This window comes from Triturus cristatus, chromosome 8 (assembly GCF_964204655.1).
Source record: "Triturus cristatus chromosome 8, aTriCri1.1, whole genome shotgun sequence".
In the NCBI taxonomy this organism is placed as follows: Eukaryota; Metazoa; Chordata; class Amphibia; order Caudata; family Salamandridae; genus Triturus; species Triturus cristatus.
Genome location: NC_140591.1, coordinates 640,322,889 through 640,344,265, shown reverse-complemented (window position 1 = coordinate 640,344,265; position 21,377 = coordinate 640,322,889). Strand labels below are relative to the sequence as shown.

Below are 21,377 nucleotides of genomic sequence, written 5' to 3'. Positions count from 1 at the left end.
TGGTTGGACAAAACTAACTATTTATTCTGTATCTTCACTCATAATGACAAATTCAGATGACATATTTCTAGGGAGAGAATTTGATTCGTCCTTTCCTCAAAACTTAATAGATTGTGGGTTGTTGTGAATGCCTGAGGCCCTGTTTGGATCGAATCGCGACAAAGTTTTGTAATAAGGGGGAAGTTAGTCATGGTTGCACTTAAAGCTATGAAATTGAACACATAATAATGTGAAAGACTGTTATTGAATCACCGTGATAATCCAAAAAGGTTCAATATGTATTTTAAACAAGAGAAACATCATTTAACTAATGCAAGTAATTTTACCTCGTAGTGTTTTGAATTGATTATGGAATTCGTGGATATCTTCCTTTCTTTGTATCGAGATTTAAATTAAAACCTCTCGCTTAACGCTATGTAAAGAGAAATCATATCGTAAGTCTTAAATGCTTTAGAGCGACTGAAAATGTATCTAAGCCAAAAAGGTAAAAGTATATCGAGGTACCTTTTAAATTTGGCGGTTTTTGAGAGGCAAACTGTCGAAGTCTTAAGGGTACTGTGTAGTTACACCGGCAGAAAACGTCATTCGTGTATTTAAAAACTGCAAGAGGAAAATGAGAGCATTTAGTGTGTTGTGGTTACAGTTGTTAATAACCTCACACATAGTAAGTGAAAGAAATATCAACCAACCTCGTAGTGGTCTTACTGTTGGTTCAGACAGAGTTAAGCCCAATATGAATGGCGCTGTGATCGCTTGCTGCGTAAATCGAGCAATGGGAATTGTTGTCACCGTTACGGGGCGTTTTACTTAAATCCCACGAAAATTACTGCAAAAGGAAATTGGGTAGTATTAGGTTAAGTTGTACTACTTTAGGGGCATTGAAAGCAAAGGCCAGGCGAAAACTAACAACTAACCTGGCGTGAGCACAGCAGTCATCTACGTTGAATCGCGGCATCGAGCATTGGAACTGCCGAGATCGGTTGGTCTTAAATATACATATTGTGGCGGTATAGAGATAGGACTTGTAAGTAGGTCACATGGTATGTCGGTACAGAAATCCGTGTCGGCCATGTTGGAATGGGATATTTGCATCAACAACGCTAGAATATAGTATGTTTGTCAAATTCTTTTAGTGTATCGATGATATATTGATTATATTCTGTTTTAAACTAATTGATCCCTATAGTCGAAGTATGTAGGATAAATTATTGAGATAAACTCTTAATAGTTCTTAGACGTACTTATATCACGGAACACACACTCCAACAGTGTACCTCCAGTTAAACCTATGTGACCAAAAGTTGAAGGTAGGACAGTCATTGTATGCACAAGACGAGGTTGATTTAACCCTTAGTGACAAGGGTTGTGTATATATAAACACATATTTTATATACTATGTCACATCTTTATGATTACTGCGTCATCAAGAATTGAAATTAGGGTATTCATTATGCATACAGGACGGAGTTGGTTCGTCACATGGTAGCAAAGATTGTGTATACAGATACCTATTTGGTTCTCTATGTCCCACCTTTATGACTACTATGCCATCAATAGAATCAAAGATCGGATATTATACATTTTAGTTACAGGGTGATTGCAAGTATTTAAATTACATATATTGAAGGGCTGTTACAAGCAGAGTGTCCTTATTATCATCAGTGGTATTTAGGTTAGCAGCTGTAACATCAACAGTTTAATACACATAGATATAGATCTCAACATCGTATAAACCTGTATAGTGTTCAAAAATAGCTCACAGGTAGTTTGATCAAGTATAAAACAGTAATTATACATAAGACTAGAGCTATTTATAGATTATACGTTATAGACCAGTATCTATTACAGATAAAAGATTACATGTCGTTGGATTGTAGCTGAAGTCTAGAGACAAGCTAAAGTGTGCCATTCGGATGTTGAATTGAGACCACGGTTGATCAAATCTGTCATGCAGATCAATTTACCTTCCTTTAAGGTCAAAAGTCGGTCTACATTACTTTGTCTCTTTGAGGGTTTGATCACATCTAGTACCCACCATTTCATATCTTTATCTGAATGACCCTGTCTCTGATAATGCTCCACGAGTGGTGCATTTTCTGTGTGACATCTTATCCGAGATTGATGTTGTAGAATCCTTTTTTTGATTGGTTGAACTGTTTTGCCAATATAATGTAATTTACACGGACATTGTATGCAATAAATTACATTACAAGTATTACAATTGGAGAATGATTTAAGGGTGAGTGTAATACCGTTGATGGTACATTTTTTGATTGTTTGCGAGGTGTTACATGCTAAGCACATATTACACTTAAAATGTCCAACAATGGGGACCAGCTGTCTCATGTTGTCTACTGTGTTGTTAGGACGGTCTTCATATGCTCTAACCAGACGGTCTCTAAGGTTGGTTCCCCTTTTGAAAGAGAATAGGGGTTTTGACTGGAATTCAGGGAGATTTTTTAATAAATTCCAGTGTCGATTAATAATCTTCTTTATAGCATTAGCATGAGTTCCGAAAGTCGAGACACAAACCAGATGAGGTTGTTGTGGACGATCTTTCACAGTCAACAACATTTCTCTGTTGTTATACCATGCACGTTTCATGGATTTTTTTAAAAGTTTGGATGGGTAACCCCTGGCTTTTAATTTTTCTGTAAGTTTTTTAGCCTCAATGAAGTAGTCATTTTTAAAGGTACAGTTTCTGCGTAAACGCAAGAACTGCCCAAAAGGGAGGCCATCTTTAAGGGCTTGAGGGTGGTGACTTTGATATTCAAGCAGGGTATTTCTGGACGTTGGTTTTGTAAACAAGGTGGTATATAAATGGTTAGAAATATCATTCTTGATAGTTATATCCAGAAAGTTAATCTCCGCATTGTCAAATTCCATGGTGAATTTCAAGTGTGCATTTCTATGGTTAAGCCAGACATGGAAGGTGTTGAGTTCTTCCTTTGTGCCATGCCAAACTAAGAAGACATCATCTATATAGCGAAGCCACTTCATGATGTTAGCGGAAAAAGGGTTCGTTACATTGAATATAAATTCGTTTTCAAATACAGAGACATAGATGTTCGCAATGTCTGGGGCGTAAACAGCTCCCATCGCTACTCCTTTTCGTTGTTGATAAAAAGTATTCTGAAAAAGGAAAAAATTCTCACACAGAGAGATACGAACACATTCAATAATGAATTCTGTAGGCACTTGATGTGGTCTGGCTCTGGTGTCTAGAAGGTTGCATAGAATCTGTAGAACTTCCTCTTGAGGGATATTCGTATAGAGGCTCTCTATATCCATGGTGACCAGGTATTCATTCAAGGGATCAAATTCAAAATTTTCAACTATGTTAATCACAGCCATAGTGTCTCGGATATATGCAGGATGGTTAACAGCAAATGGTCTGATAAAGAAATCTGCATATTGGGCCAATGGCTTCAGGATGGAGTTACAACCCGAAACTATCGGGCGACCAGGTGGATTTAGAGGGTCTTTGTGCACCTTTGGGAGCAAATATATAGCAGGAACGGTCGGTGTTTTATTGACGAGGAAGGCAGATTCTTTCTCTGAGAGCCAACCACCATCAAAACCTAACTTGCTCAGTTTTGATATTTCTGTAGTAAGTCTGTTTGTGGGATTAGTTGCAAGTTTCTTGTAGTGTAGAGGGTTGGATAATTGTTTAAGAGCCTCTTCAGTATATTTGTCCTTGTCCCAGAGGACTATCCCACCGCCCTTGTCCGCGGGTTTTATCAGGACATTAGGGAGTGATTGAAGATTTTGCAATGCAACTTGTTTTTCTTTTGAAAAATTAGATTTATATTGTATCTTCTGTTTGAAGAGATTATCAATCTCAATGAGAATTGCATTCTCAAATGTTAGTATTTCCTTTTTTACCATACAGTTACTGGGGTAAAACGTTGATTTGTTTTTTAGACCTGTGACATCGTTGTCAGAACAATTTTCCTTTCCTGTGAAGAAGTTTTTTAATCTCACAGTGCGGAAGAATTTGTGGATTTCTAATTTAGTGTTGAATAGGTCATTTTTATAGGTAGGCACAAAGCTCAACCCTGAGGAAAGAACCGCAATTTCTTGTTCAGATAGGGTATGAGCCGATAGGTTGAAAATCGGTATTGTTTGGTCAGGTGCTACCATTCGTAATACTGGTTGCGTGTCTGACGGAACCCTGGTGTATATTGGTTGCGGTACCATCCTCGTTTGGAACCCCGTTGTCTCCGAGGGGGACCTGTCCCTCGGCGGTCCTGCCCTAAAAAATTCTGCCTAGAGGTAGAAGGTTGTTGATCGTAATGGCGGTAGGTTGTGTCTATAGACTGATCGCTACCAGTATCCGAATTGGTATCTGAGAAGGTAATTCTCTTCTTTGGTATTTGGGCAGAATTTTGAGGATTATAGAAATCCTTCTGTAGGTATGGATACGTTTTTTCTTTATTGTATCTTTTGATATCGTTTTGTAGTTTCTCAGTTTTTTTATGAGCGTTGAATTCCTCGAATTCTTTGATTGTTTGCTGTACCTTATCAAGGAGGAATTTACCGTTAGTAATAGCAGAGTCACCTAATATCTTTTTTTCTAGAGTTTCAATTTCTTTAGCTAGGATCTTCAGTTGTCTGATGGCAGTTTCTATACTTAAAACCATCCAAGTGCGAGAGCATTTGTTGGCAGAAAAGCTAAAGCCTGTTTTAAATTCCTCGTCGTCAGTAAAAATTATTGGAACATTTCGGATCTGGAGACCCGTTGGGATGATATTTGCATTCAAACAGTCCGTCAGAAACTTAGCATGGAGTTCTGTTCGTACTAGTTTCTTTTTAAGACGCTCGAGTTGATTAAGATCAGACTCATAAGGAAAAGAGGCGGTGAGGCCTTTATTGCCCAATAGTGAGGGGCCGCTAGCGATTTTCAATATATAATCATCAGTATAGGATAATGTCTCTGCTTCAGACATCTACGTTATTATTTTTAGAGGCAATCAAAAAAATAATAAAAAACCACTTAAAAGTGATCCACAACAGACAATTGTCTGCGCTTAAACACAATCTATGTAATGGATAACCCAATATACCCTTGAGGGCTTGGGCAGATAGTATGTATGGGTAGGGTGTGCCTTCAAGGGGTTTATTAAAGACTTAGTTGTGTAACTTGTTTATAGGATAAATATATACCTATAACTGAGATCAATCTTATCTTTTGGTTTCCAGAAGGTTATACACCATGCAATAGTCAAATGTGTATACGGATCTCAATTTACATTAATTTCGGAATATTTATACAGTCAGAATACAGAGAAATGAAAAATAGACAAAAGGTGTGTGAGGAACAAAATTCATTTATATCAGTGAATGGTAGTAAGGGTACATAAAAATAAGACAGTTGTATATCACAAGGGAGGCATGATTATACATCCAGTTATTACTCCACTGTACAATATATCAAACACTTTTTCAAAGATATATGATCAATTATCTAGAAAGAAGTGTGACAGTCGACGTTTCGGTCTTCATACGTGAATTTGTGAGACCATCTTCAGGACAAGAAGTTTAAAAGTTGACCCCTATAAGTTAAAAAGTATATAATGAATATATAAACTATACAAAACACACACCTAAGACAAAAAATAATAACAATTTGAATAATCATTGAATAAAGGAAAGTCATTTCTGACATTTCAGAAATGTTGTATCAGTCAATTAAACATCCAATGATTGTTGAACAAGCTAAAATGATGAAACACTTTAGTCAAAGTCAAATGGTCACTTGTATTAGGGCTCCATCTTACTAAATTATACTGTACTTTAACAATAATCGTTTAAACCATCTCGTTTCATTTCATGGTTAGACAAGGCTAACTGTTTATTCTATGTCATCACTCATAATGACACATTCAAATGACATAATCAACGAATAAAGGAAAATCAATTCTGACATTTCGCAAATGTTGTATCAGTCAATTAAGCATCTAATGATTGTTAAACAAGCTAAAATGATGAAACACTTTAGTCAAAGTCAGATGGTCACTTGTATTAGGGCTCCATCTTACTAAATAATACTGCACTTTAACAATGATCGTTTAAGCCATAAATTCATCTCGTTTCATTTCGTGGTTGGACAAAACTAACTATTTATTCTGTATCTTCACTCATAATGACAAATTCAGATGACATATTTATAGGGAGAGAATTTGATTCGTCCTTTCCTCAAAACTTAATAGATTGTGGGTTGTTGTGAATGCCTGAGGCCCTGTTTGGATCGAATCGCGACAAAGTTTTGTAATAAGGGGGAAGTTAGTCATGGTTGCACTTAAAGCTATGAAATTGAACACATAATAATGTGAAAGACTGTTATTGAATCACCGTGATAATCCAAAAAGGTTCAATATGTATTTTAAACAAGAGAAACATCATTTAACTAATGCAAGTAATTTTACCTCGTAGTGTTTTGAATTGATTATGGAATTCGTGGATATCTTCCTTTCTTTGTATCGAGATTTAAATTAAAACCTCTCGCTTAACGCTATGTAAAGAGAAATCATATCGTAAGTCTTAAATGCTTTAGAGCGACTGAAAATGTATCTAAGCCAAAAAGGTAAAAGTATATCGAGGTACCTTTTAAATTTGGCGGTTTTTGAGAGGCAAACTGTCGAAGTCTTAAGGGTACTGTGTAGTTACACCGGCAGAAAACGTCATTCGTGTATTTAAAAACTGCAAGAGGAAAATGAGAGCATTTAGTGTGTTGTGGTTACAGTTGTTAATAACCTCACACATAGTAAGTGAAAGAAATATCAACCAACCTCGTAGTGGTCTTACTGTTGGTTCAGACAGAGTTAAGCCCAATATGAATGGCGCTGTGACTGTTTGAATGCAAATATCATCCCAACGGGTCTCCAGATCCGAAATGTTCCAATAATTTTTACTGACGACGAGGAATTTAAAACAGGCTTTAGCTTTTCTGCCAACAAATGCTCTCGCACTTGGATGGTTTTAAGTATAGAAACTGCCATCAGACAACTGAAGATCCTAGCTAAAGAAATTGAAACTCTAGAAAAAAAGATATTAGGTGACTCTGCTATTACTAACGGTAAATTCCTCCTTGATAAGGTACAGCAAACAATCAAAGAATTCGAGGAATTCAACGCTCATAAAAAAACTGAGAAACTACAAAACGATATCAAAAGATACAATAAAGAAAAAACGTATCCATACCTACAGAAGGATTTCTATAATCCTCAAAATTCTGCCCAAATACCAAAGAAGAGAATTACCTTCTCAGATACCAATTCGGATACTGGTAGCGATCAGTCTATAGACACAACCTACCGCCATTACGATCAACAACCTTCTACCTCTAGGCAGAATTTTTTAGGGCAGGACCGCCGAGGGACAGGTCCCCCTCGGAGACAACGGGGTTCCAAACGAGGATGGTACCGCAACCAATATACACCAGGGTTCCGTCAGACACGCAACCAGTATTACGAATGGTAGCACCTGACCAAACAATACCGATTTTCAACCTATCGGCTCATACCCTATCTGAACAAGAAATTGCGGTTCTTTCCTCAGGGTTGAGCTTTGTGCCTACCTATAAAAATGACCTATTCAACACTAAATTAGAAATCCACAAATTCTTCCGCACTGTGAGATTAAAAAACTTCTTCACAGGAAAGGAAAATTGTTCTGACAACGATGTCACAGGTCTAAAAAACAAATCAACGTTTTACCCCAGTAACTGTATGGTAAAAAAGGAAATACTAACATTTGAGAATGCAATTCTCATTGAGATTGATAATCTCTTCAAACAGAAGATACAATATAAATCTAATTTTTCAAAAGAAAAACAAGTTGCATTGCAAAATCTTCAATCACTCCCTAATGTCCTGATAAAACCCGCGGACAAGGGCGGTGGGATAGTCCTCTGGGACAAGGACAAATATACTGAAGAGGCTCTTAAACAATTATCCAACCCTCTACACTACAAGAAACTTGCAACTAATCCCACAAACAGACTTACTACAGAAATATCAAAACTGAGCAAGTTAGGTTTTGATGGTGGTTGGCTCTCAGAGAAAGAATCTGCCTTCCTCGTCAATAAAACACCGACCGTTCCTGCTATATATTTGCTCCCAAAGGTGCACAAAGACCCTCTAAATCCACCTGGTCGCCCGATAGTTTCGGGTTGTAACTCCATCCTGAAGCCATTGGCCCAATATGCAGATTTCTTTATCAGACCATTTGCTGTTAACCATCCTGCATATATCCGAGACACTATGGCTGTGATTAACATAGTTGAAAATTTTGAATTTGATCCCTTGAATGAATACCTGGTCACCATGGATATAGAGAGCCTCTATACGAATATCCCTCAAGAGGAAGTTCTACAGATTCTATGCAACCTTCTAGACACCAGAGCCAGACCACATCAAGTGCCTACAGAATTCATTATTGAATGTGTTCGTATCTCTCTGTGTGAGAATTTTTTCCTTTTTCAGAATACTTTTTATCAACAACGAAAAGGAGTAGCGATGGGAGCTGTTTACGCCCCAGACATTGCGAACATCTATGTCTCTGTATTTGAAAACGAATTTATATTCAATGTAACGAACCCTTTTTCCGCTAACATCATGAAGTGGCTTCGCTATATAGATGATGTCTTCTTAGTTTGGCATGGCACAAAGGAAGAACTCAACACCTTCCATGTCTGGCTTAACCATAGAAATGCACACTTGAAATTCACCATGGAATTTGACAATGCGGAGATTAACTTTCTGGATATAACTATCAAGAATGATATTTCTAACCATTTATATACCACCTTGTTTACAAAACCAACGTCCAGAAATACCCTGCTTGAATATCAAAGTCACCACCCTCAAGCCCTTAAAGATGGCCTCCCTTTTGGGCAGTTCTTGCGTTTACGCAGAAACTGTACCTTTAAAAATGACTACTTCATTGAGGCTAAAAAACTTACAGAAAAATTAAAAGCCAGGGGTTACCCATCCAAACTTTTAAAAAAATCCATGAAACGTGCATGGTATAACAACAGAGAAATGTTGTTGACTGTGAAAGATCGTCCACAACAACCTCATCTGGTTTGTGTCTCGACTTTCGGAACTCATGCTAATGCTATAAAGAAGATTATTAATCGACACTGGAATTTATTAAAAAATCTCCCTGAATTCCAGTCAAAACCCCTATTCTCTTTCAAAAGGGGAACCAACCTTAGAGACCGTCTGGTTAGAGCATATGAAGACCGTCCTAACAACACAGTAGACAACATGAGACAGCTGGTCCCCATTGTTGGACATTTTAAGTGTAATATGTGCTTAGCATGTAACACCTCGCAAACAATCAAAAAATGTACCATCAACGGTATTACACTCACCCTTAAATCATTCTCCAATTGTAATACTTGTAATGTAATTTATTGCATACAATGTCCGTGTAAATTACATTATATTGGCAAAACAGTTCAACCAATCAAAAAAAGGATTCTACAACATCAATCTCGGATAAGATGTCACACAGAAAATGCACCACTCGTGGAGCATTATCAGAGACAGGGTCATTCAGATAAAGATATGAAATGGTGGGTACTAGATGTGATCAAACCCTCAAAGAGACAAAGTAATGTAGACCGACTTTTGACCTTAAAGGAAGGTAAATTGATCTGCATGACAGATTTGATCAACCGTGGTCTCAATTCAACATCCGAATGGCACACTTTAGCTTGTCTCTAGACTTCAGCTACAATCCAACGACATGTAATCTTTTATCTGTAATAGATACTGGTCTATAACGTATAATCTATAAATAGCTCTAGTCTTATGTATAATTACTGTTTTATACTTGATCAAACTACCTGTGAGCTATTTTTGAACACTATACAGGTTTATACGATGTTGAGATCTATATCTATGTGTATTAAACTGTTGATGTTACAGCTGCTAACCTAAATACCACTGATGATAATAAGGACACTCTGCTTGTAACAGCCCTTCAATATATGTAATTTAAATACTTGCAATCACCCTGTAACTAAAATGTATAATATCCGATCTTTGATTCTATTGATGGCATAGTAGTCATAAAGGTGGGACATAGAGAACCAAATAGGTATCTGTATACACAATCTTTGCTACCATGTGACGAACCAACTCCGTCCTGTATGCATAATGAATACCCTAATTTCAATTCTTGATGACGCAGTAATCATAAAGATGTGACATAGTATATAAAATATGTGTTTATATATACACAACCCTTGTCACTAAGGGTTAAATCAACCTCGTCTTGTGCATACAATGACTGTCCTACCTTCAACTTTTGGTCACATAGGTTTAACTGGAGGTACACTGTTGGAGTGTGTGTTCCGTGATATAAGTACGTCTAAGAACTATTAAGAGTTTATCTCAATAATTTATCCTACATACTTCGACTATAGGGATCAATTAGTTTAAAACAGAATATAATCAATATATCATCGATACACTAAAAGAATTTGACAAACATACTATATTCTAGCGTTGTTGATGCTATTATCCCATTCCAACATGGCCGACACGGATTTCTGTACCGACATACCATGTGACCTACTTACAAGTCCTATCTCTATACCGCCACAATATGTATATTTAAGACCAACCGATCTCGGCAGTTCCAATGCTCGATGCCGCGATTCAACGTAGATGACTGCTGTGCTCACGCCAGGTTAGTTGTTAGTTTTCGCCTGGCCTTTGCTTTCAATGCCCCTAAAGTAGTACAACTTAACCTAATACTACCCAATTTCCTTTTGCAGTAATTTTCGTGGGATTTAAGTAAAACGCCCCGTAACGGTGACAACAATTCCCATTGCTCGATTTACGCAGCAAGCGATCACAGCGCCATTCATATTGGGCTTAACTCTGTCTGAACCAACAGTAAGACCACTACGAGGTTGGTTGATATTTCTTTCACTTACTATGTGTGAGGTTATTAACAACTGTAACCACAACACACTAAATGCTCTCATTTTCCTCTTGCAGTTTTTAAATACACGAATGACGTTTTCTGCCGGTGTAACTACACAGTACCCTTAAGACTTCGACAGTTTGCCTCTCAAAAACCGCCAAATTTAAAAGGTACCTCGATATACTTTTACCTTTTTGGCTTAGATACATTTTCAGTCGCTCTAAAGCATTTAAGACTTACGATATGATTTCTCTTTACATAGCGTTAAGCGAGAGGTTTTAATTTAAATCTCGATACAAAGAAAGGAAGATATCCACGAATTCCATAATCAATTCAAAACACTACGAGGTAAAATTACTTGCATTAGTTAAATGATGTTTCTCTTGTTTAAAATACATATTGAACCTTTTTGGATTATCACGGTGATTCAATAACAGTCTTTCACATTATTATGTGTTCAATTTCATAGCTTTAAGTGCAACCATGACTAACTTCCCCCTTATTACAAAACTTTGTCGCGATTCGATCCAAACAGGGCCTCAGGCATTCACAACAACCCACAATCTATTAAGTTTTGAGGAAAGGACGAATCAAATTCTCTCCCTATAAATATGTCATCTGAATTTGTCATTATGAGTGAAGATACAGAATAAATAGTTAGTTTTGTCCAACCACGAAATGAAACGAGATGAATTTATGGCTTAAACGATCATTGTTAAAGTGCAGTATTATTTAGTAAGATGGAGCCCTAATACAAGTGACCATCTGACTTTGACTAAAGTGTTTCATCATTTTAGCTTGTTTAACAATCATTAGATGCTTAATTGACTGATACAACATTTGCGAAATGTCAGAATTGATTTTCCTTTATTCGTTGATTATGTCATTTGAATGTGTCATTATGAGTGATGACATAGAATAAACAGTTAGCCTTGTCTAACCATGAAATGAAACGAGATGGTTTAAACGATTATTGTTAAAGTACAGTATAATTTAGTAAGATGGAGCCCTAATACAAGTGACCATTTGACTTTGACTAAAGTGTTTCATCATTTTAGCTTGTTCAACAATCATTGGATGTTTAATTGACTGATACAACATTTCTGAAATGTCAGAATTGACTTTCCTTTATTCAATGATTATTCAAATTGTTATTATTTTTTGTCTTAGGTGTGTGTTTTGTATAGTTTATATATTCATTATATACTTTTTAACTTATAGGGGTCAACTTTTAAACTTCTTGTCCTGAAGATGGTCTCACAAATTCACGTATGAAGACCGAAACGTCGACTGTCACACTTCTTTCTAGATAATTGATCATATATCTTTGAAAAAGTGTTTGATATATTGTACAGTGGAGTAATAACTGGATGTATAATCATGCCTCCCTTGTGATATACAACTGTCTTATTTTTATGTACCCTTACTACCATTCACTGATATAAATGAATTTTGTTCCTCACACACCTTTTGTCTATTTTTCATTTCTCTGTATTCTGACTGTATAAATATTCCGAAATTAATGTAAATTGAGATCCGTATACACATTTGACTATTGCATGGTGTATAACCTTCTGGAAACCAAAAGATAAGATTGATCTCAGTTATAGGTATATATTTATCCTATCTACTACCAGGCAGCACAACTGATCACAATCAACCAGTGGGTATTCAGGTCTCACGATGATCCTAGTTTCCGAACGGACAGCTGGCTTTTGGGGAAGGGAGGATACAGCAGGGCATTGTACTCAAACCCGAAACAACTGGACTTGACAGGCCCTACGGCCCGAACGGTGGAAATCTGGCACCGGCTCCAGCGGCGCATGGGGTGGTCTGGGCGGTTGACTAAGGCCACCCCACTCTGGGAACTTGAATGTCTGGGACGGTTGAGAACTTGCGCTGGTTTGATAAATGGGATCTTATAGGTATCTCTTTGGTGGGGGATATATGGGTTAAAGGCAGGATGGCGTCCTTCCCTGAGCTTCAACTTAAATACCAGCTCGCGCCCTCAGAACATTATCGATATTTACAAATTAGACATGCTATCGACAGCGCCCTGCCTACGGGGACGCACCTCCAAAACTACTCCCCCTTGGAAGACAGACTGGTGCTGGATCCAATGGACCGCAGGGCTATCTCCTTAACATATAAGAAGTTAATTAATAATCGCGCCGACACAATGCAGAAAACACGTGCCAGGTGGGAGACGGAGGTGGGTGACATGACTGACGAGGACTGGAGGGATGCGCTAGCTTTCCCTAGGGAAGTGGCCATACCAATGCGGCTACGCCTGGTGCAGCTCAAAGTGCTACACCGTGTGTATTTTGATGCAACCTTGCTGTGTAAATTGGGAAGACGCCCAGACGAGCTCTGCCTGCGAAACTGTCATCAGATAGGTACATTTATACATATCCTGTGGGCTTGCCCCCTGGTACAACATTATTGGACAGCAGTCACCCGACAGATGGCGAGGTCCATAGGTAAACCAGTCGCCCCCTCTCCTTAGCTCTGCCTCTTAAATGTGTGGGAAGCTTCGGGCCTCACCCAAGCGGAGCAGGAGTGGGCTGCGTTGGGTTGGGCCATCGCTAAAAGGAATATTGCCCAGAAGTGGGGGGTGGCCGCCGTGCCACAGCTGCGTGTCTGGTTCAAGGATATGGATCTAGCTATGGTAGAGGAGAAAACGGTCTATAAGGGTCGAGGTTGGCCTAGGAAGTGGGACCACAAGTGGGGAGGCTATCTTCGACAAATTGGGGGCCAGTGCGGTGACCTGAACTCTTAAGGCCACCTAGCTAGGATCGGGTGGAGAGGGCCCAGGGGTCCTCAAATGTACAGTGACCCACCTTGTAATGTTTCAATGCCTGAATGGTTTCGGCGCCGATTGCCTTGATCTACTGCTTGTTGTCTCCAATGCCCATACATGTATTCCGCCTGGGTAGGTGCCCATTAAGTGTCATGACTGCTGCTTTGTTGTGAATTTTGATTTCAATAAAATGTTATTTAAAAAAAAAGAAATTCAGACCATTCTGGCTTGGGTTCCTCCCAAGTCCCAGAAAGAGGTAAACCCTTCCTGGGCCCCATGGGGCACTACAGGAGGTTTGTCAAGGGGTATGGCTGCTCCCTTGACAGAGCTGACTTCTAGGATATAGCCCAGACAGGTGATCTGGATGGAGGCCTGCCAGAGTGCTTTTGACACCCTCAAAAACGCTATGTGCATGGCACCAATTCTCAAGGCCCCTGACGTCTGCCATGAGTTCATTGTGGTGAAGGATGCCTCAGTACATGAGATATTAGCCAGTTTCACACAGCAAAAGGAAGATGGCCTAGATCAACCAGTAGCCTTCATCAACAGGAAGTTACATCCCGGGGAAAAGAGGTGAAGTGCAATAGAGAGGAAGCATTTGCTGTGGTCTGGACAGTGAAGAAGCTGAGACCAGACTTGTTTTGGGCATCACTTACAGGTTTGGACAGGCCGTAGACCCCTCAGATGGCTAATGTAGATGAGGGCTGAGAAATCCCAACTGTTGAGATGGTCCATCTCCCTAGAGGGAATTTACTTTATAGTAGAGCATCGCCGCTGAACTGAATACACCAATGCAGATGGTCTGTGGAAGAATCAGAAGAAGGACTGCTGTGCCGCTGTGCTACAAAACGGACTGGTCTGCTGGCCTGCTACTCTGCTGTCCTGCTGTGCTCCTGCCTGAGTGAGAAGAGCTGACCCTGCATCACGATGCTAGGACCACCAGAGTAACTTCAATAGCTAGTTGGCTGGGTTCCTAATCAGAGCCTCTGGGTCAGAAATATTCCATCCATCTTGACTCCTGATCCTAGACTCTGCCTGCTGTGAATCCTACCTCCACATAGTGGTGCACCTCCAAGTGTTGACTCTTGGGGGTGAGACTAAAGGTGCTCTATCAGCCCACCTATATTCTCTATCAGAATCAGCGTAGTACAAACCAAACCTGATGTAACTCTTCACAGCAGATCATTGGACCTGATGCTGCACAAAACAACCATGACACAAGCTGTCATCACATCCCTTTCAGCTTACTGGAACCAATGCTGCTTGACATACCCTTGATACAGACCTCACATTACTCCTCAGGATGGCTGCTGCATGGCGCAGTGGTTTGCAACCAAGATTTAAGGTACTTTCTCAGAGGGACTAACTTGGTCCCTGTATCCGGCCCGTGATCCATCGTGGTCGGCCTGAACCTGTGACTTTAACCTTTAACCTTAACAACCAGATAGCCGCAGCTAGTGTGTTGTGCTTATAAGCAATATTTTTACTTATAACTTTAAAATTGCATATCTCCATTTCTACTGATTGGATTTGTGTCTTTTTTATGTCAAATAATTGATTACATATTACTACATTTTCTAAATTGTTAAGGTATCGTTCTTGTGTTGTATTTTCACTTTGTAACTGTGTGCTAAATAAATACTTTACATGTTGCCTGACTACATGTGTGCCACTCTACCAGAGGGTTAAGCACAGGTTAAGTTAGGGTTTGCTTGTGTTTCACACTGACAAGGTTTATGGTTGTTGCTTGAGTAGGGTTTCACCCCCCTCAACCAGTAACCCAATTTCCTACAAGTATGTATTTTGCATTGCAAGAAATTGATTTAGATTATCTCTACCATTGGTTAAGGTTGATTTTCAACTGACAAGGGGGACCATGTCCTATATTTAAACTAATTCACTGATAAAAATAAGAAGAGATGGGTTTTGTTTTGTCTGGGCATAAGTAAATATATTATTTATTTGCCACCAGAGTAGATCTATGCATGATGAACTGCAACTACTTGACCTTAGTGGCCAGTGTTGCAGAAAAATACGCTCAGAGATTAGATTATGATTATTTAAACTATAGTTGAGATCAGACACTTCCTGGCAACTATTGGTGGCAGTAACTGTGGTCTGCTAGACAGCTTGGGTTACAGGAAGAAAAATAATTCTTCATACTCACTGCTGCATTGTTTTTGGCACTGTAAGTTCAGCGGAAAGCTTGGTCTTGTACTATGCTTTTTATCCAAGCTTCTAGAAAGTGGAGTTAGGTAGGTCCTATAAATAGTTGGTCTCAATTTTTGAAAATAATATGCTACAATGAATTAATGTTTATTTTGTTCGACTCTGCTTTCTGTGGGGAAGTGAATGAAACCTCAGATTTGTGTTGCTTTTTATATCTAGATTCTTTGCAGAAGTGGCAAAGCTTGATTTTTGTTTTATGGATCATTACATTTGCTGATCATTCTAGAGTGCAAAACATGTGCTGGTCAGTTTATATATATGTACCTGGAATTATTTTGGTTGCACCAGCCAGACATTAAGGAGGAAAATCTATGAATGACTGCTCCTACAACTCCAGAGGGTGCTGGAAATAGGTCTAAGGGGAATATTCACAAGGAGCTATCGCTGAGTTAATGGCACTTTATCACAGCCAAAGTTGTGATAAACCGATTGCCCAATTCACAAGCAGGTGTTAACAGCCCAGAGCACCAGTTTACCTCCGATAGCAGCCGCAAAAAACATCACCACAGAAGACCCCCGCAACTATCACTAATGAGATGCAGAGTAGGCGTTCCCGTGCCCAAAGCCGCGACAACACCACTCCACAACATTCACAATGACCAGATAGAACTGTGATAAGAACACAAAACAGGCGATAAGGCGCGTTAGCAGCAGAAAACTAACACCTGCTCAGGCCTGGAGCTAAGTCGGACCACAGCCTGCACCACAAAAGGGAGACAAGCCCAGAGCCACACCTGAAGAAAAACAGATGCACCTGAGCAAATGAACATGTATCCCAGAGGGCCGAAAGGGAAACAACACCCGCCGCAACCACCCCCAGGATCCCTCCTTCCCAGCACCCCCCCGACCAAAGACATGCCACATCAGCTACACCTAATCACGCACAAAATTATCCGCATGATGTCGCAGAATCACAACTGGTGACATGTGTCGTCACAAAAATGAGAATCACACATTAATTTCCGAAGCAACAAATCAAACTTTATTAAAATGAACACCGAAATGAAATGAGAACACATTGCGGCTCCCCTCGGGGCAATCCGTAGGTCAAAGCCTGCAAGACAAAAATCATGATGAGAATGTGTGTCCTGCGCGCATAAAAGGTCAGAGAGAGAGCGAAGAGGAGAGAGAGGAAGAGAGGGAGAGAGAGAGAGAGAGAGAGAAGAAGAGAGGGGAGAGAGAGGGAGAAGAAGAAGAGAGGGAGAGAGAGAGAGAGAGAGAGAAGAAGAGAGGGGGAGAGACAGAAGAAGAGGGGGAGAGAGAGAGGAAGAAAGTGGGAGAGAAAGAAGAAGAGAGGGAGAGATAGAAGAAGAGAGGGGGAGAGAGAGAGCGAGGAAGAGAGGGGGAGAGAGAGAAGTAGAGATGGGAGAGAGAGAGAGGAGAAGAAGAGAGGGGGAGAGAGAGATAGAGAGAAGAAGAGAGGGGGGAGAGAGAGAAGAAGAGAGGGGGGAGGGAGAGAGAGAGCGACGCCCCTACACACCCAGGCCACACTCCTTACCTGCTGCCACCGGTGTGTCTCCAACCACTTGCCGGCATGTAGTGCAGTCCATTAGGTCACACATCTGAGACAGACCGGTCATCTGAAACAGAGTCCAGATACATGTGTGGCACAGTGCACACAATTTCACAAGACAACATCACCTTCCCACCCATGCACACCCAGACAGAGGCACCCCAGCCCCTCCCGCCACCCATCGTAGCATGCCTGCCCATGCACACCCAGGCCGCACTGCTCACCTTCTTCCACCGGTGTAGAGACAGGAGATCCCACCACATGCCGCTGCAGGCCACAAGCCTGGGGCCCGTGGACATGGCACACTCCACACGAAGCCGCCCTGCTCCGCAGGCCACCAGGTCTCACGTTTGGTGATGGGTCTTGATTACTCCATGGCAGAGGACATACCAGGACACCAGGCCTCATCGCAGGCTGCACACCCGCTCAGACCAATAGGTGCCACCAACTCTGTGATCCCGGAAACGATGCGACATGGCGGTAGGCCTGCGCTGCCCACTGACTCTGGCCTACACTGCGGTCCAGCAGGGCACACAAAACCTGAGCTGTCTGGACCGCCAGGACAGGGCATCATCGCAGGCTGCACACCCGCTCAGCAGCTCCAGGTGCTCCTAACTCAGTGCACCCAAAGTCATCGTCCCGTGGCAGGGTTCCTGTGCCGGCCACAGTGATCCAGGTGCCACTAACCCTGTGCAACCCCAGTCTTGCCACGTGGCGGCAAGCCCGTGCCGGCCGCAAGGCCTTGGGTGCCACTAACCCTGTGCAACCCCAGTCAGCGTCATATGGCAGCAGGCCCGTGACGGCCGGAAGGCCTCCGGTGCCACTAACCCTGTGCGCAACAACACATGGGCCATTTATGATTGTGAACCGTGGAGCGTCCGTCATCCAGTCACCGCCTGCAGAGTGGAATGTGATGTTGTCGGCCCCTTATGTTAGCGGAGTCACATGGCCTGTGATGCCTGTGCCAGATGGGTGTGGTGTGCATGCAGGCCTGCCCTCAGGGAGTGACTGTGACATGCTGACAACTAAACCAGTGACCTGCCCACCACCAGCGAGTACGCCTGCAATGGGTAGCAATGAGGGCCCCCCCTCGGAGCGTAAGAGGAGTGCTCTGCCCTGCCGCACACTGGACCAGCGCAGGACTTGCAACAATGACTCGTGGGATCTGGGAGTGGTTCAGTCCATGTCCGGGCATGGAAGTGACTAATGCGTGTGTCCCTGTTGTAGTGTTCATGGGACCCGGTACACAATATGCAATGTAGCACCCTCTGACTGGCATCCCACAGGATGAACATCATTGATGCACGGGACATCACTGTCCCTACATTCACCCACACATTCATACATGGATGATGAACAACATAACACAGCAGTGCATCACTGGATGTTTATTGCACATCCAGTGCAGTCCTGCAGCTGGAGCGGTACAGGGCAAAGCCAAGCACACTACACAATGTGGGCCCGTGGAGGGCCAGCCAGAGTCCATCCGGGGATGACAAGTACTGCGCAAGAGGTAGGGTACAGTCCGCAGTCTGGTCACCGTGTCATTGGTCATCAAACAAGATATGGCAGTCCATGTCGCTGCCCAAGGTGAGTGCATTGGAGTGTATTGGGGGTCAGTGGAAGGTCATGGGGCCATGTTCAGCATCAAGCAGGAACAGGCCAGGTGGCGAAAATGAATGCTAGTGCCTCCTGATCACAAACCCATCCATGTCCTCGTCCCCGGATGTGTGCTCTGCCCCACCTGTGGGTGTTGCAGTACCGGCTGGGGCAGTGTGTGCCACTGACACATCAGGGGCTGGAGGAGGGTTGTCGGCCACACTGTGTGGCAGTGACACATCAGGTGCCGGAGTGGATATGACTGCCACACTGTGGGATACTGACATACCAGGAGCCGGAGATGTGGATGGTGTGGGGTCAGCAGCATTCATCAGCGCCACGCCTTGTGGCAGCAATGCTATGATGATGGTCTGCAGGGCATGGTAGATCCCAGCTACATTTCACTGATGTACAGCGGTGGCTGCCATCCTTTCCGCCTCCATCCGCACCATGTCCCCCATGAGCCTCTGCCTGTGTGGCAGCTCACGGCTGCTATCGCTAGAGCCCCACTGAGCGGACAGGTGTTTTTCTCTCCTTGTCAGGACTCCAGCGATGTCAGTCAGGGCTCGTTGGAGGCAATGGAGCGGGTCAAGACACCTATTGATGGCGTCCAGTTTGGTAGCCATGAGGCTGAACCCCTCCCGCACCTGCTCAGCCGTCTCCCTCTGGGCCTCCAGCACACGGCATTGGAAGGTCATATGTTGTTTCTGGGGGTCTTGGGAGACTGGTGGGGCCGTAGATGCCTCCTGCTAGCTGGTTTGGGTGGTGAGTGGGGTCTCCTTGATGCAGCTGGTCAGCCCTTATCCTGGAGGTGAGTCGCAGATGATGTCAATGATGTCTAGGAGGGCTTGGGTGACGATGCAGGGGTTGTCCTCCTCATCATCAGTGAAGAGTGGCTGGGACTGCTCTGCAGGGGGTGTTGACGGTGGCCCTGCAATGTGAAGGGGAGATGGTGTATTACAATGTGTCCACATGTATATAGCGGCATGGTACATGTTGACATTCAGACAGCATGGCATTGTGCATTGTGACAGTCTGTGGATCTTGGCAATGACCCAGAGTCATTGAGGGTGTGCACTGTGCTCTGCTTGATTGTGCATGTGTGCCATTGTGGCAATCTCTACCCGTCCCTCCAGTACCTGGTGGTCACTCACCCTGTTGCGGTTGTGTTGTACCCTTTCGAGCAGTGTCCGGTCCACCGACTCTGGCCACAGTATCCACACTGATGACTGTCGACACCAGCTCCTTCATGTCATCCAGCTCGAACTGTGGCGCTGGACCCCCACCTCCAGTCTGCATTGCTGCCTTCTAGTTGGCTGCGAGTTTCTCCTTGGTCTTCCGCTTGATGTCATTCCATCGCCTCTTGACCTCGTCCATTGTCCTCTTGTGCTCTCCGACAGCATTCACCTTGTCCACGATGTACCACCATATTCCACTTTTGGTGCCCAATGACACGTTGGAGGTGACGAACATTGTTGATGGTGTTCCATCACCTCCGTAACTACGATCCTGTTCTCCTGCGGGCTGAACTTCGTCTTCCTCTTCTTCTTGTCCTTGTCCTTCCCTGTCCCCGATGTCCCGGGCTGGCTGTCTGGGGTGCTTGTGGAGTTGCGCTTGTCCTCTGCGCCTGCTCCGGCTACCTCCATGGTGCTTGGGAGTTTATCAGTTTGTGTTTTTTCTACTTTTATGGTGATTTTTCCCGCCGGCCAGGTGTGTGTTGCAGGCCTTGCGCTGCTTATCGCTGATCTCCTCATCGCGCTTTGGCCCATCGCAGGTTTTTTGGAGTTGTGATTTGTGTTTTTATCTCCATCAAAGTGGTTGTATCACGGATATTGTCTGTGGTTTCAGTAGACTATTGCATGGTACCGCCTTGTTGTGGATTCCGTGTTGATACAGGGTTATTTTCCCGCGATGGGCTGCGATGTTGAGAGTTGGGTTAGGCTACTCTTGCCGTCGTTATCACACGTTCTTGTGAATATGCCCCAAAGAGTATTTTGGGGTTGATAGTGTTAAGCACTGCTCAGAAGTGGAGGAGGAGAATTTACATAATATGGGACTGAGGCAATGAGCATTACATTTGTAGAATTCAATCGGGAAATTGTCTTCTACAGGGGCTTTCCCCTTCGACATAACTTAAAAAGCTAGAAGGTATTAATTCCTCTTAGCTTTATGCAACTCCACTATCCAACTCTCTCATGCAAAGGAGACGCAAGTGGTTATGGAACTATTTTTCTTTTAGTTGGTAGTCGGCATTTGCTTTTCAAGTGTGTAGTTTTTTTAAAAACAATTAAA

General features: G+C 42.3%; 2 long non-coding RNA genes across 2 annotated transcripts; one reads left to right on the top strand and one right to left on the bottom strand.

Annotated features, from left to right (window-relative positions):
• Positions 1-331: 331 nt before the first annotated feature.
• Positions 332-723, bottom strand: LOC146802508 (uncharacterized). Its single transcript, XR_014967404.1, has 3 exons — positions 690-723; positions 505-600; positions 332-412 (listed from the first exon to the last, which is right to left on the bottom strand). It is a non-coding gene; the product is annotated as an uncharacterized LOC146802508 (long non-coding RNA).
• A 10,172-nt stretch (positions 724-10,895) lies between these two features.
• LOC146802507 (uncharacterized) lies at positions 10,896-11,287 on the top strand. Its single transcript, XR_014967403.1, has 3 exons — positions 10,896-10,929; positions 11,019-11,114; positions 11,207-11,287. It is a non-coding gene; the product is annotated as an uncharacterized LOC146802507 (long non-coding RNA).
• The last annotated feature ends 10,090 nt before the right edge of the window (positions 11,288-21,377 follow it).